General features: G+C 43.5%; 1 long non-coding RNA gene across 3 annotated transcripts in view; it reads right to left on the bottom strand.

Moving 5' to 3' along the window:
• The window catches only part of LOC138117432 (uncharacterized), a 41,243-nt gene extending 28,989 nt beyond the window's left edge, over window positions 1-12,254 (bottom strand). The window contains exons 1-3 of one of the 3 annotated variants that reach the window (XR_011154636.1): window positions 7,478-7,684; window positions 7,117-7,299; window positions 1,774-1,970 (exon numbers count right to left, since the gene is read on the bottom strand). This is a non-coding gene — a long non-coding RNA (uncharacterized lncRNA). Of the gene's footprint in view, window positions 1-1,773; window positions 1,971-4,562; window positions 5,915-7,116; window positions 7,300-7,477; window positions 7,685-12,136 lie in introns of those variants that run through there. The other 2 variants (XR_011154638.1, XR_011154637.1) reach the window with 2 other exon arrangements.
• Window positions 12,255-14,177: the final 1,923 nt, after the last annotated feature.

Genomic DNA, 14,177 nt, shown 5'->3' with positions numbered 1-14,177 from the left:
CCCCACCAAAAATCCAAAAGAAACAAAAAAAAAAACCCCACCACCAAACAAAACGACCCCAAACCTCCAAAATATTACATCCCATCCCTGCAAAAAAAAAAACCCCAACCAAACCCAAACAACCAAATACAAACCCAACGCCAAGCTGTCTCTTTTGGACTCAAGCATCCTAACACAGAGGTTCCCCACACCAACAGCCAAGTGAAACCCAATAATTACCTGGATTCCTCACAAAATTAAGTTCTGACAGCATCAAATTTCAAATCTTTTACCCCTGACAGAGCAAAAAGCAACCTCCCCCTCCAAGTCTGGCCAGGGCAAATAGGCATTGCTTAATGATTGGTATTCCCCTCCAGCCAACACAGCGTTAATTGAATGGATTCCATTACCATAGGAATAGCAAAAACCAGATTAAAAACCAAGCCAGCTGTAAACCGAGCCAGTGATTTTAATGGGAAGAAAATAAAGGCTGGCAATTGCATGGTGAAGTGCATCAAAATGTTAATTGCTTGCAGTCACATCCTTCTGAGCTAGTGAAGAGGGTGATGGAGATAAGGGCTGATAAAGCCCAGCAGAAGTTCTGGGCCTTGGTTATTCTGCAGTGGAAATGAATGGGTAAAATGAGGGATATTTGCAGCACTGTGGAATTAGTGTTGGAGCAAGTTCCAAAACAGCACGTTTTGCTTTTGGTTTTACATCTGTGTGAATCTGTGTTCCCACTTGGAAGCTGATTTTAAGCGAGATTCTTCAGTGCAGCCAAGCAGGGCCAACCTAAGAACCAAACATGACTGGTATCTCTGGTTTCTCCCCAAAACACAGTTCCCAGGACCAAAATTAGCTGCATATTACAGCAGCACACCTCAAAACACATTCACAGGTGAGCAGCAGAATGATCCTTCTCAGGATACACCTGGATTCCTCTTAGAAAATCCATATTTTCTATGATCCACAGAGAGAAGAGCATTTTAGTCAACTGAGGCAGAAGAAACTGTGGAAAATCCAGCCTCAAATACAAGTCCCAAGTTGTCCCAAAAATTCTCACCCTATGGTATCCAGACAATCTTGTCCAAGTGTTTTATAAAGAGCTGAGCACATCAGCAGCCTGATCCTGACCATGTGTGGTTTTAAGAACTGGCTGTAGGATAAATGTCATTCTCACTAGCAGTGTGAATCAGGACATAGAAAAAGAATGATTAAAGAAAATCCTATTGCATTCCTGATAGAATAATTGTTCTTACAGCCTCCCTTCATGTTAAGGGATGGAGTACTGATTTTAGTCAGACAAATCCCAAAATTACAGGAGGCTCTCCAAGTCATACAGAGTACCCTGATGAGATCCTCTTAGCTCTCATTCCTGACTCATAACCACAGAACGTCCTCAAAACTGCCCTAACAGGAGCATGGAGGAATGAGAGTCTGGGGAATTTTAAAATGTCAGAAATATGCAAATATTACAGATTAGTATTCCACAGAGAGCCATAATTTCCAGTGTTTGCACTCATTTTAGCATTCCTTTTGAATTAAAGGCACAATAGGTAAGCTGGCAGCATGCAGATGGGTTTAAAGAGTTTGAAACGTCCTTATTTATAATGTTGATTTTTTTCTACCAAGAGCTATTTAGAACCCATTTTTTGTGCTCTTTCAAAGGCAACAGGATTTGGTCTGGAAATGAAATCTAGCAGGAAGCCAGCAGGTGATTTGACTTAACGGGTTTGCATATTTTAAACACATATAATACGAGTTAATAACATCCCTTCAGATATTTTAACATACCTCGATACACAGACACCGAGCTGTGTGGGGAAGACTGCAAGGGAACAACCTGAAATCCTCGGGGAGCAGGCACAGGAGGAATGTGCCACTTAGGAGAGCCCTGAAGTAGATCCGAAGAGCATCGCTGCACTCCAATAAATGCATCTGGGGGTAGATGAAGGATGTCACACTTGTGCTGCCAGCTGCCAGAGGTAGCTCTAGAAGGGGAAATGCAGAGAGATAATCAGGCGTTTGGCAAAATACCTTAAAAACATCCACAGGCTGAGGGAGGGGTGGGTTTAGAGCCAGCCATCAGCAAGCACTGAGCACCAGCCACACTCAGGCTGCTCTCTGACCTACAAAGGCCTCCCTTTCCTGTGAAATTTTGAGATCAATTTCCTCTTTAGAAGTTGACTGAAATGCAGAGAAATTGCTGTGAAGCCGGCATGGGGAGAGGAAAGTTCCACACTCCCTTTGCCCCTCTGCCTGACGAGGACCTGACACGCATCAGAGCAGCATCACCGGTCAGGTTGGGGTGGAAACCACAGACGGAGTGAGCGGTGCTGGAGCTGCATGTCCTCATTCCCCACACCCCACTGGGTGTCCTGAGCTGTGATTTATCCTCTCCCCCTGACTTTTACCCTTTTCCTGGCCTCAGGACTCGCACCTTTGCTGTGGCAACCTCGAGCAGCAAGCGCTGTTTGCTCTGACCAAGCTGTGAACAGACGCTGCTATGGGAATAAAAGGATGTTGGGTGCTCCCCCCTTCATCCCTCAGCTCTCAGGATATGGGTTCTGTGCTTCTCAAGGATTCAGGGGGTCTCCTCCTGTCCCTCCATTGCCCAGAGACAACTGCTTTGTTGGCTCCTCGAATGAAAACCCAGGAACTGTGCCTTGTTGAGCTGGCCCCAGAGAAAACCTGTTGCCCACCCCAGCTCAGGTGGAGCCCATATGGCTGCAGCTCCTTTGGGGCAGCTCCAGCACGTGCTGAGCTCCAGCAGCCAGCGAGTTGGGAATTTAGATGTCAAAGAGAAGATGAAAGACATCTATTTCTCCCTTAAAGATGTTTGTCCCTTCCCTGTTCCTTCAAGGACTCTGTCGTGCCCACTGGCACATTCCTGGTGGAGCCTCACCAGTTAATGGATTTCCCCTCGCTAAGCGGGGTGGGGGAAAACACAGGAAAACAGCCCAAAGAAACAAGAGCTTATCCTATTAGCTACTTGTCAATTATCCTTGATGGGCGATGGTGCCCGTGGCCAGAGGGAGATGCTGGCAGGTGTAATTACTGGCTCTTTTTTGCAGGGTTATAACCTCTGACTTGCAAGGCCTGTCTTCAGGTACAAAAGAAAGAGAAATCACTGAATAAATTATGATGAGCGTCTGCCCTGCATAAATAAGGACGATTTCAACTGAAAGTAGATCATTTTAATTGCAAAAGCATTTCACTCTCAGTCCTTCACCTCTCACGTTGGGTGATGGGAGCAAATATCCTTACAAAGAGTGGTCTCTTGTTAAAAAACTCAGGTACCAGGATAGAATGTTACAAGGGAAAATATTTATGTGGGAAAATATTGCACGTCTGGTTGACAAGAATCTACTTGTGCTTATTACAAAAAGCTACAGTGCAGTTTAAAACTGACAATCCATTACTAGAAATCCATCTTTTGCTTAGGATGATAAACCAAGATTGAATTATAGATTTCACAGCAGCAATTCTGACATTCTGCATTTAAACCCACACCTTCTGCTTTCCCAAAGCTTTTTTAATCCATTCATTTGAAATAAATGGTCATGCTCAAAAAATTGCCTCCGTTGGTGAACATTTTCATTGCAGGAAATGTAGCAACACAATCCCCAAAATTCTTCACGGACCTTGTTAAAAAAGAACTTTCTCATCAAAACCTAATTTTTAGCATTTATTCAGCTTTTTATGTTTAATTTGATTTGTGAACAAGCACTTTCCCCAAGTGCACGGCTGCATTTCCTATTTAATTCAAATTTGCAGAGAGGACTCAGATGTAGTTTCATGTGGGGCAGGATTCTGATTTCAGACCATTGCCATTCATACATGAATATTTAGTCACACGTGAAATCCATCTAATCCACGGATCGCAACGCCAGTGAATAGGGCGAGTTTGTTATCCACGTTCTTGCACTAAATTAAACCTGTCTCGTGTGAAGCCGTTTAAAATTGAGATTCCTCTTCGCTGTACCTTGTTCAGTGCCGTGCCCCAGAGTTTAGCAGCTGGAATGTGGGACCAGCTCCCTCAAACTGGTGTTAACGCCAGGAAGGGACACCAGCTCTGCTCGGCTCACTTTGGAAATTCGGTGACAAATAAAAGCAGTTAAAGCAGCCAAATCTCGCGTCCCTCCTCCTAAAGATCCATCCCCAGCGCTCAAACAGATGTGTGTGGGGGAGAGGGAAAGACTTCCCGACTCAGCCCCCGAGATCCGAAAAAAAAAAGTTCAACATTCAAACTCCACCAAATGTTAATGAGGCCGCCGCTTTTGTCGGAGCCATGAATGACGGCAGTCAGGCTATTTACAGCCACTGATGCATTCAGTTGTTAATTGTGAGTGCCCATTGAAGGCACCTCAAATGAACCACAGTCTCCCTCCGTTCTCATCCCCCCTTCCCAGCACAGGCTCTAAGAGAGAACAAGAAGTTCATCTGCCAAGATCTTCTCCTAAGCCAGGGTCCTTCAGAAATTATTAGGGGAAAGGACAGGCAGTGTTGGAGGAAAGAGGAAACTCAAGGATTTTAGTGTTTTCTTTCTGTGTCACCCAGAGCTGCCATCGCTCTGCTCTTACCTGTTCTCAGAGCTCCTGAGGGGAAACTGCCCAGGCTCTGTCCCCTTTCCAGGCCAGGGGAGAAGGGTCCTGTGTGAGAAGCTGTAGCTTATTCCTATGATCAACATAATTTTTACAGGATTTTACAGAAATATTCCATATCTCCGACTTTTGCCTCCCCCTTCCTCTTGTCTGCTCTCACACACAGGCAGATACTGCGTGCCACCATTCCAAAAGTGTTATTTTTTCTGCTAGAAAACCTCTCTTCCAGCCCTCTACAGAAATATTTAAGTACCTCAATTCAAGGATTCATGAAGCATTTCAACTTAAACAACCAGTCCAAATAAAGTCCACGGCTTCATTTGCAGGATGTAAAAATAAGAACAGTCACATCCTTTTGCTGTGTGAGGCAATAACTCTCTCAGTGGATGCTCTGCATGAATGTAGGAAAACACCTGGCCCATCCCCTTGGAAGCCCACACGACCATCTGCAGGACATGATAAAATATTAAAAAGTAAAACAACCCTCAGGGAAAAGCCATGCACCACCAGGAAGAGCCCCAGACCTGCTTCAGGATAAACCCCATGAAAATAAAAGTGTTGGTGTCCCTGGGCATGGCAATTTCCTCCGCTGCTTGCCTGCGAGGATTCCTGCTTTGAGTTTGGAGCAGGGGGGTGAAAACAGGCCCCACAGGCAGCACAAACACCCCATGGAGCCCTGGCTTGGGCAGTGATGCTGAGCTCAAACAGGTGCAGCAGGAGTGGGAGTGGGGGCACGGAGCTGAGCAAGGCAGCGAAGGGAGCTCAGGTGATGTGGGGCTGAGCAGCAGCAGGGGGACAGTGCCAGTGCAGCCCACGTTGTCAGCTAATGACACAGAGAGTTCATGGATGCATGAAACAGAAGGCTGAGACCTTGGGGAGCCATGACAAATATTTACCCCGAGAAAAAACGCCCAAACCCAAATCCAAATTTATACAATCTGGACGTGCCGAGTTTAGGAGCTTCAGCTACAGAAACAGCAAGGACAGGAAGGGGCATTTCTGCCAGGCACAATGGGGCTTGAGAACCCCGTGGATCTACCACAAAACCTGTCCAGAGGCATCACACCTGTTTCATCTTCTTAACATTCCAAACCCCGTCCCATTCAGCCTGTAGTTTTTTGATTTTTTTCTTTAAGAGAAGGTGACTCAACTTCATCACCCTGAAAGTGGTAGAAATAAATATTTTCTTGGTCAAATTGTCTTTCTTTCTAACTGGAGCCACTGGATCATCACTCCATTATCAGCACATACACAAATACCCTCGGCTCCTCGTTCACAAGCATTGCAAAACACTGTTTAAAGGAAAAATCCCTAAGAATTGTGATTTTTTGGGGGCAGTTGTTTTAACAACAGCTTGTTTGCTTTTAATCCCCATCCCTGGAAATATCCAAGGATAGGTTGGACAAAGCTTGGAGCAACCTGGGGTAGTGGATGGTGTCCCTGCCCATGGCAGGGGGGTTGGATGAGAAGATCCTTTGTAATCCAAGCCAATCAATGATTCTATGATTAATCAACCCAGAACCAAGAATAATAATGAAAGATTGTAACAATTTAATTCATTTTGTTTCAGCAAAAGCACCATGTGCCTCACTGGGAAGAGAAATCTTAGAAAAACAGGTAATCTATCCCCATGTTCAGCAGACTTCCCAAACTTTCTGAAAACTGGAGTCTATTTTGCCCCAAAATGGAACTTCATCATAAAGGACCCAAACTCTGACTTAAAATTTCCTTTTGTAAAAAACCCACAGAAGATTAATCGAGGAAGGTGACATTTGTATTAAAAAGAGGATTTTTAATAACCACCAAAACGAAAACAAAGAGTTGACACCAGTTTTACCTCCTGATTATTGAGGTGGAGTGAAAGATCTTATCCTGCTGCTTCGAGATGGAGTTAGTTTTAATCCTAAGCAATCAAATTTTATTTCTAAGGTATTTTTCCTGCGTTGGCCGTTCTGTCCTACACCTTTGTACCCTGGGAGACACTTCAGGCAGCAGCACTCCCTTTAACATCAGTTTAACATCAGAGCTTCTCATTGAAGTGTCACAATTACAAGCCCCAAACCCTGGCTTTTCATGCAGGCTGATTTAGCAGCCTCTATACTTTGAAAAACCCAAATTCCATTACCAAAGAGACCCTGCCAATGACATGACATTACACAGCATGAAATCACTCCGACACCTCATCTTCTAAGGGTCTTACATGACAAAAAGAATCAGAAAATCTACACACTCATCATATCTTGAAATTTTTCCAATTTCCAAGCCTAAACAAGACACAAGCCTGTTCTCTGAGCCCTGCATGCATCAGCATCATTCAGCACAGGGAGCAATTTTCTGTTTGAAAAGAAACCACACCGGGATTCTAAATTAATATTAAAACCAACCCTCACAATCTTGTTGTCTCCCAAAAGACTCGGAGTTCTGAGGTGGGAAAGGGAAGGAGGTGGGTTCAGCAGATGCAGATGTTCCCCTGAATATCACCTTCAGAAAAACAGAATAACAACAAAGCCCTGAGGTATTTTCTGCTTTCTACCTGAAAGAGCAGGGAAGTGGCTCAATCTGTGTTCTCCTCACAACGTTTTCTTCCCTTTTGCGGTGACACAAGACCATCCCAACAGGACTCACAGGCAGCAGCATCAAAGACTCACAGGTGACGCTTTCAGAGCTCCAGACCTGGCTCTACAGGTACCCCAGGGAGGGCACAGTTACAATTTGTCTCATAAAAAATAGAGATGGAAAATGTAGTCATGGAAAAGTGAACCTCAGGGAAAGGCAAAGGCAGATTTCACCTCCTTCAGCACACGCTGAAGCCAGGGTGTTAAACTCAGTATCTGCACTTCAGCCCAACCAGAGCAGGGCTTTCAGGAGGAAAAAGGGACAGAAAAAACACCCACTTGTGCCAGGGTGATTGGGTCAGGAGTCTGTCCACGTGGCTTTAGTCCAGCTGGATCCTTCTCACTTGGATCACCCAGGAAGCCAAGACCCCCCGTCCTGGTGGAGCCAGCGACCCCCAGGCTGAGTTTAGGAGAGGTTCATCCTTCACAGACAAGGAAATGCAGCTCTCCACCATCACCAGAACAGATGAGAAGCAGAGTCTGTAGAACAAGTTAAATCCAAGCCTGTCAAGTTTCAGAAACAAATTTTTACCAAATTTTTATTACCTGGCTTATACCAAATATAGCCTGGAAAGGGCCAGACCTTCATCTCCTCTTCACCCCCATCTGCAGGAGCTCAGCTAATGTGGGGACAGCTCAGAATCAGCTGGTGACATGTTCAGCAGCTGCTGACATGAAATAAAATTCCCTGAGACATCCCTCAGAGCTAAACAACCTCAGTGCCGAGATTGTAGGGAAGGAAATTGCAGATCTTCGAGTGAGAGTGAACTGATGGAAGGAAAGCTGAGGCAAACGGATCACAGGTCACTTATTTTTCCTTCAGTCCTTTCAGCTTTTTAACTCTGAACCAAAACTCATAACAGGAGGTATTTCATATGGATTTTCAGGGCAGAATAGTAATATCCACAGAAATTAGACTGGGAAGTATCCTTGGAAGTTACTCTTAAATTTTCTTTTGTCTTATTGCAATCCACAGCAAATAGATAAACAAAGAGTAAATAATAAAAATAACCCACTGAAAATAAAATACTACAGTCACTCTGTTGCTTGGTTACAATTTTATGGTGCACACGCCCAGGGTTAGCAGTGATGTGGTCTGACTCAGCTCTTGGGAGAATATCTAAATCCCAGTAATTCCCCAACAATTCCAGCCCCTGCCAGCCTTCAGAGAAGTGTTTGCAATACAGAAGCAGCCACGTAATGCATGCCAGGCTGGAGCCGTGACTCTCAGAGTAAACGCAGCATTTTGCTGTGCTGATAAATAAGCTGTGTCCCTCTCCATCTGCAGTGGGGGACGATGGCACAGCCCCACGGGTGAGGGCAGGGCCAAGGACAGTCCCTGCCCGTGACCCCTTTCCCCAACATTTGTGATTTCAACCATCCCTGCAGCCACTGCAGGGCTTCCCTGGCACCTCTCTGCAGAAGCACAAAGGAAAAACTGGTGTTTAATGAACAACAATGCAAGAGATGAGAAATTCCATAGGCAGATTGCAGCTCCAGCCTCTAATCTTCATTAAGGATTCAAACGCAAGCATTTAAGGCAAGATTCAAGTGGGATGATGAAATTCCTTTTGTTTAATGGATAACAATCAAGGAGCACATAATCCCTTATCGCAGTGATTCTGCGACTCCTCTATCCCTTTCATGTGCATAATACACCCTAATGGGTTTTACAGCATTAGGCCACGAGACAAAGCATCTGGAAAAGACTAATTTACAACAACATTGCTCTAAGACTAAAAAATGCCATCCACAACACTGAAATATTGGGTGCTGTAGGCATTTCATCTCCCTGCTATTCAGCAGCCCTGTAAATACTCCTCAAAAAGAAGAGAATTTCTACACGACAAGGAAACCTCCCCAGCGCTGTTACATTTCCTTGTGGCATTATTTCCCTTTTAATTGTTGTCTTTTGAACAACAGGCTGTTTTCTTTCTGCTCATTAATAAGATTATCTCCCATTAATAGAGATATTGCCCATGTCCTTCCTCCATGTCCTTGCAGGATATCGATGCCACACAACGTGGTCGCCCCTTAAATGGGATTAGTGGGATTTTTAATTAAGAGGGATTTCAAAGGTAAATAAATACAATCAACAATATGGAATAAGTCATTGAGAAGGTAAATACAAACAGTGTAGAGGTTTCACGTATTTCAGGGAGGAATTGTGGAGGAAAATCATGATCTCTGTGTGTGTGTGCAGGCCAGGCAAGCGAGGAAATGATGAATGTATGGAAAAATGGGATTAGTGTTCCCTTTTGCCTTTAAGTGCATGCCAAGATGTGAGGCTGAGGTGCATTTGTTTTAGATCTTTGCTGATCACAGCTCTGTTCTGTCAAGGAAAACCCTGTAAGCACAGCTACAAGCAATGCCTCTTACCACAGCGTCATTCAGATCCTCTTGAATTTAAAGGATGTCTTTCCAGAAGGATCTGAACTATTTTGGGAGCACTGTTAAGTTCTCCAGGACCACAAGTAGTTTAGAAACCTTGCTGATATCTACACTCAGTCATCAATTTTACCTCATAGGCTCACACTGGTCCTGGAAGCCTTTTGAATAAATCCTTGCTGGAGCTAAAGCAGATCTTACAGGAGGTGGAATAATTTCCTCTAAGAAAAGTGCTGTGGAGAGAAAATCCACCAAAACCATTCAGCAGTTGAAATGGTTAATTGCCTGCTGAGACTATGACTCTTTTTTTCCCTGACAAGCATCTCACAGTAACTTTTGAAGGAGCTGATTATCCACATTTGGGTTCTCACAGGGAAAAGCAGAGACTCATTGGGTGAATTGTTAATATTCTCTTTGCACCTGCAGTCTCCTACTGACACACAAATTTTCCAACCACTTCACCATTCTCTGAGTCTTCTCTGTACTCCCTGAAATTTCTAAACTGCATGAATTGTGTGAATATTACCCTGCTCATAAATCCTGGGATGTGTGTGACCTTTTGGTCACTCACTTTCATGGGAGCTATTTTTCCTTTTATTATTAAACAGCACTTTTCACATAATTTTGTGACTACTTTGCAGGTTTCAACTGTGTATTACTCACATTGATCTACAAACACCTGACAGGAAATAAAAATGAAAATCCAAAGCATTGTTTAAAGGATATTAAACTTCCCAAGCTGATTCAGATGTTGCCCTTGTCTCTAGACTGAGAGCCACCTAAATCTGAAGAAGCCAATCCAGTAGCAGGAATGCCAAGTGAAAGGAAGAGCTCAGGTTTTTCCTGCAAGGTTCAAGGATACATACTTTTCTTGGTGTGTATCCCATAGATTCCATAATTTTATCTGAGCATTTTGTAGCTGCACTGCTGGAATTGTGTCTGTGGTTGTACCAGAACTTCTCTCTCTGCCTTCTACCCTGCCTGCAAAGGATTTAGAAAGGTGAAGGTTGAACAAAATTATAACTTTTTTGCTGTGTTATGGCCAGGAGAGCTGAGGACTGAAGTGGGGATTACAGGGTTGGCCATCCCATCAGCAGGGAGCAGGACCTGGGACCTCATTCCCTTTGATCCTCCTGGATCCACCACCCAAACCATGACTCTGCTGGGCCAGACTTTATCACTCTGCATTACTGCAGTGTGACTGCTGGCAGGATTGTCAGGGCTAATTTCAGTTAGAGGCCAGGTTTTATTATTTTTTTTTTTAATGGCTGCATGACCAAGCCACCTCCCCCTTCTCTGCTCAATAGATTTATGCTGTGTGCAGCTACATCTGTTTCAGTGCCTTAAACTGCTCCAATCTGAGCACTATTGACATTTTCATTATGTGTGAGTTGACAGTACATGGCTGTATTAAGGGATTTCCAACCATGGGAGGGAGGGGAGTGATCTCTCTTTGCAGAGATTTCTCCCAGATAATGCTTTTTAGCAAGGCAAAATGATAATGCGAGGAGAAAAAAAAAAATTGGGAGGTTTTAGTCAGTGTGAGAGGACAAAATCACAGCATCCTTGTGAAGTAAGTGCTGGCTGGAGAGTGAGGTACGCGGCATTAATATATATCAGTATCTATATTCCAGAAGGAGAAAGCCAAAGACTATAATTAGCTCTGAAGCTAAAGTATGAACAGCATAATAATAACTATTAGTCCAAAAAGGAATATAATGAATAAAAGCTCAATTCACAAAGGAATCCAGTGTTAATATTGAAACTTGGACATGGGGAAATAGTAAGCTGTAAAAGACGAGCATTTAATGACACTTTGTGTCTGGGCAATTTATTCAGGATGGATTAAAAAAACTGGAACAATTATCATTTACAAGGACAAGGAGTGTTTTAAACATGTTTGGTCATTGTCTACCAAATCAATCATTGCCTTTGAAGTGTCTCCAGTGTGCACATACACTGATGCCTTTTCCTGGTGTTAAAATCAAGAGTCAAACATGGTTAGAAGGGGAAAAGGGATTTTACCTTGGGATTTATTTTAAGGATCCTTAGGTGCACATGTCCAGGTCATGTGCATTGAAATGCACCCTGCCGAGTCTATCTATGTCTCTTTTTCTGACCCCCTCCCCAACACTGGGTATAACATTATAGGTTTTACTAATTAGCAGATCTATCAAAGATTCCCCAATGAGAGGCTCAAGTGAGCCCCCCTCCCCAAGGAGCCTTCCCCTGGATGGTTCTATCTCAGTTTACAGAATGTGTTCTGGAGAGGGCTTTGGGCTCTGGGGCACACTGATCCCCAGCTACGAAGCTTCTAAGATGTTTTGTCTCCTGGCTGAACAAACAAGTCCAAGAATGTAGGCAAAAAGCACTAAGAATACAGGAGTTGTAAAAAGGTATAAAAGAAAAGGCAAAAATCTTCATGGCATCAACACAACCTGTGCTGCACAGACACACACATATATATAAACCCATTAAATCTGCCATTTTCCTACAGCAGTTAAAAAATTAGTGGAGAAAAATGTTGGAACAGAGAAAAATAAACCAAACCTCACAGGGGATGTCCCTGGTTGTTCTCCAGCTCTGACCTTGAAGGCTCCTCACACGCTTGTCCCGAAGTGCCTCCTCCTGTTATTGAACAGGTATTTACACATTTCCATTCAAACCTAAGGCTTGAGAAAAGGGGGGAAGGGAGGGAAGATAATGTGGCTTTAAAAGCTGCCTCTTGTCCTGGATCAAGACAAAGATAAGTTGGTTAAACAACAAAAACTAAAAAATACAAAGAGTGCTGTGTTCATATTCCCTCAGTGATCCCAGCTTTGTGAGGAGAAGGCAAAATCAAAGTATGGGCATTTCTCAATCCCAGCCAACATCCCAAAGGGTATCAGAGCATGCTGAATTATTTCTAGTTAAAACAGCTGTTTTCTGTAAGGTTTGTAGCATAATCAGTTGATCCTTTTTAATACAACAAAGCTTCTCCTGAGAATTCAATTCCTTCCTGCTGAGTTTGCACCTGGAGTGAAAGGGGAGAGATTTAGACAGAAAGAGAATTACTCCAACCCCCGAGCTGACAAACCAGTCACATTCTTGTCCTATGGCTCCATCACCTCTTCTTTGATTCCACCACTGCCTTGCTATTCAACACATTAAAACGTTTCTGTCACTACATTAAAAGCTGCCATGCTCTTGACCTGCCCCACGTGTCTGTTCTTCTTCCTCCACACTCTCCCTTCAATTTTTCCCTTTCCTTTCCCTGCTTCTGCATTAATATTTATACAAGTTTCTCTGTATCATCTGTCCCCCTGTCACCTGCACCTAAAATAATCTGCTGTTTTTCACTACCAATTACACTATCTCACCACAGACAAATATCTCCTTATAAAATATGAAATAAATAAAAGGATCTCTTTCATAAATGAATGCTCCTCACTAGTGATAACAATGAGCTTTTATGATTTACATGGCAGCTTGTTAGAAATTTAACGTACAACTTGCCTCTCACATCTTACATGAAATATCTATAAGAAATACTTAAATTGGCTCAAACAATCCATGCAGGAATGTTATAAAGTTGTAGCACCACAGAATGGTTTGAGTTGGAAGGGACCTTGAAGATCATCTCATTCCACACCCCTGCCATGGGCAGGGACACCTTCCAGTATCCCAGGCTGCTCCAAGCCCCATCCAGCCTGGCCTTGGACACTTCCAGGGATCCAGGGGCAGCCACAGCTGCTCTGGGCTACCTCCCACCCCCCCACAGGGGAAGAATTTCTTCCTAACATCTAATTTAAACCTCCAAGTTTTAACTTGCCTGCAAACCAAGAGAGCTTTTCTAAATGTTCCGATGTTTTGGTTTCTATCAGGTTGAGAGCAAGTGTAAATTTCTGCCTGTTCGTTAAAATAAGTCACTTTAAACCCAGAGCCAGATGAGTTCCACAGCCATCAAGACTGACTGACCCATGCTGACCCTACAAAAGCAATTTTGTGGAACCTGTACAAATGGAGTGGGCAGAATTACAGGGAACAAGGATCACCTGTTTTCTATACAACATTCTGCTAACACTTCAGTAACGCAGAATGCAACAGCATCAACTAATCAAATCTGTTGTTAGATCAGAAAAGAGCCCAGAAACTTCAGATTTCCTCCCAAACTCTCAAGACTGTGTCAGTTGAGGATAAATCTTACACATATAACACATAACAACAAAATGAATTTGAATTTGCAGCATGTTTGGAGAGTCTCTCAAGAGTTCACGCCACCGTGACGTGCAAGATTGACAAGGGGGACTAAAAGTGAACGTAGCTGTAGACAAAGCAATTAACATCTCTGTTCTGTGCTATTGATCCAGCTGATCCCTCTGCTAACAAACCTTCCAAAGCCAGCCCAGAAAGCGTTTGATAATCATGCAAGATGAAACAGATAACAGCCAAATAATCAATTAAACAGAGTCATGTGAGGCCTGCTTTGAGGATCAAGAAAGAGCAGGGAGATCAAATGAAGAAAAAAATGATAATTTACAGTCAGGGAAGCTCTGTAAGATGTTTATTTGAAGTCCAAACTGATAACATAGTCCCATGAAACAGGGGCATT

Source organism: Aphelocoma coerulescens, chromosome 12, assembly GCF_041296385.1.
Source record: "Aphelocoma coerulescens isolate FSJ_1873_10779 chromosome 12, UR_Acoe_1.0, whole genome shotgun sequence".
Lineage (NCBI taxonomy): Eukaryota > Metazoa > Chordata > Aves > Passeriformes > Corvidae > Aphelocoma > Aphelocoma coerulescens.
This window is presented reverse-complemented; position numbering and strand designations above follow the sequence as displayed.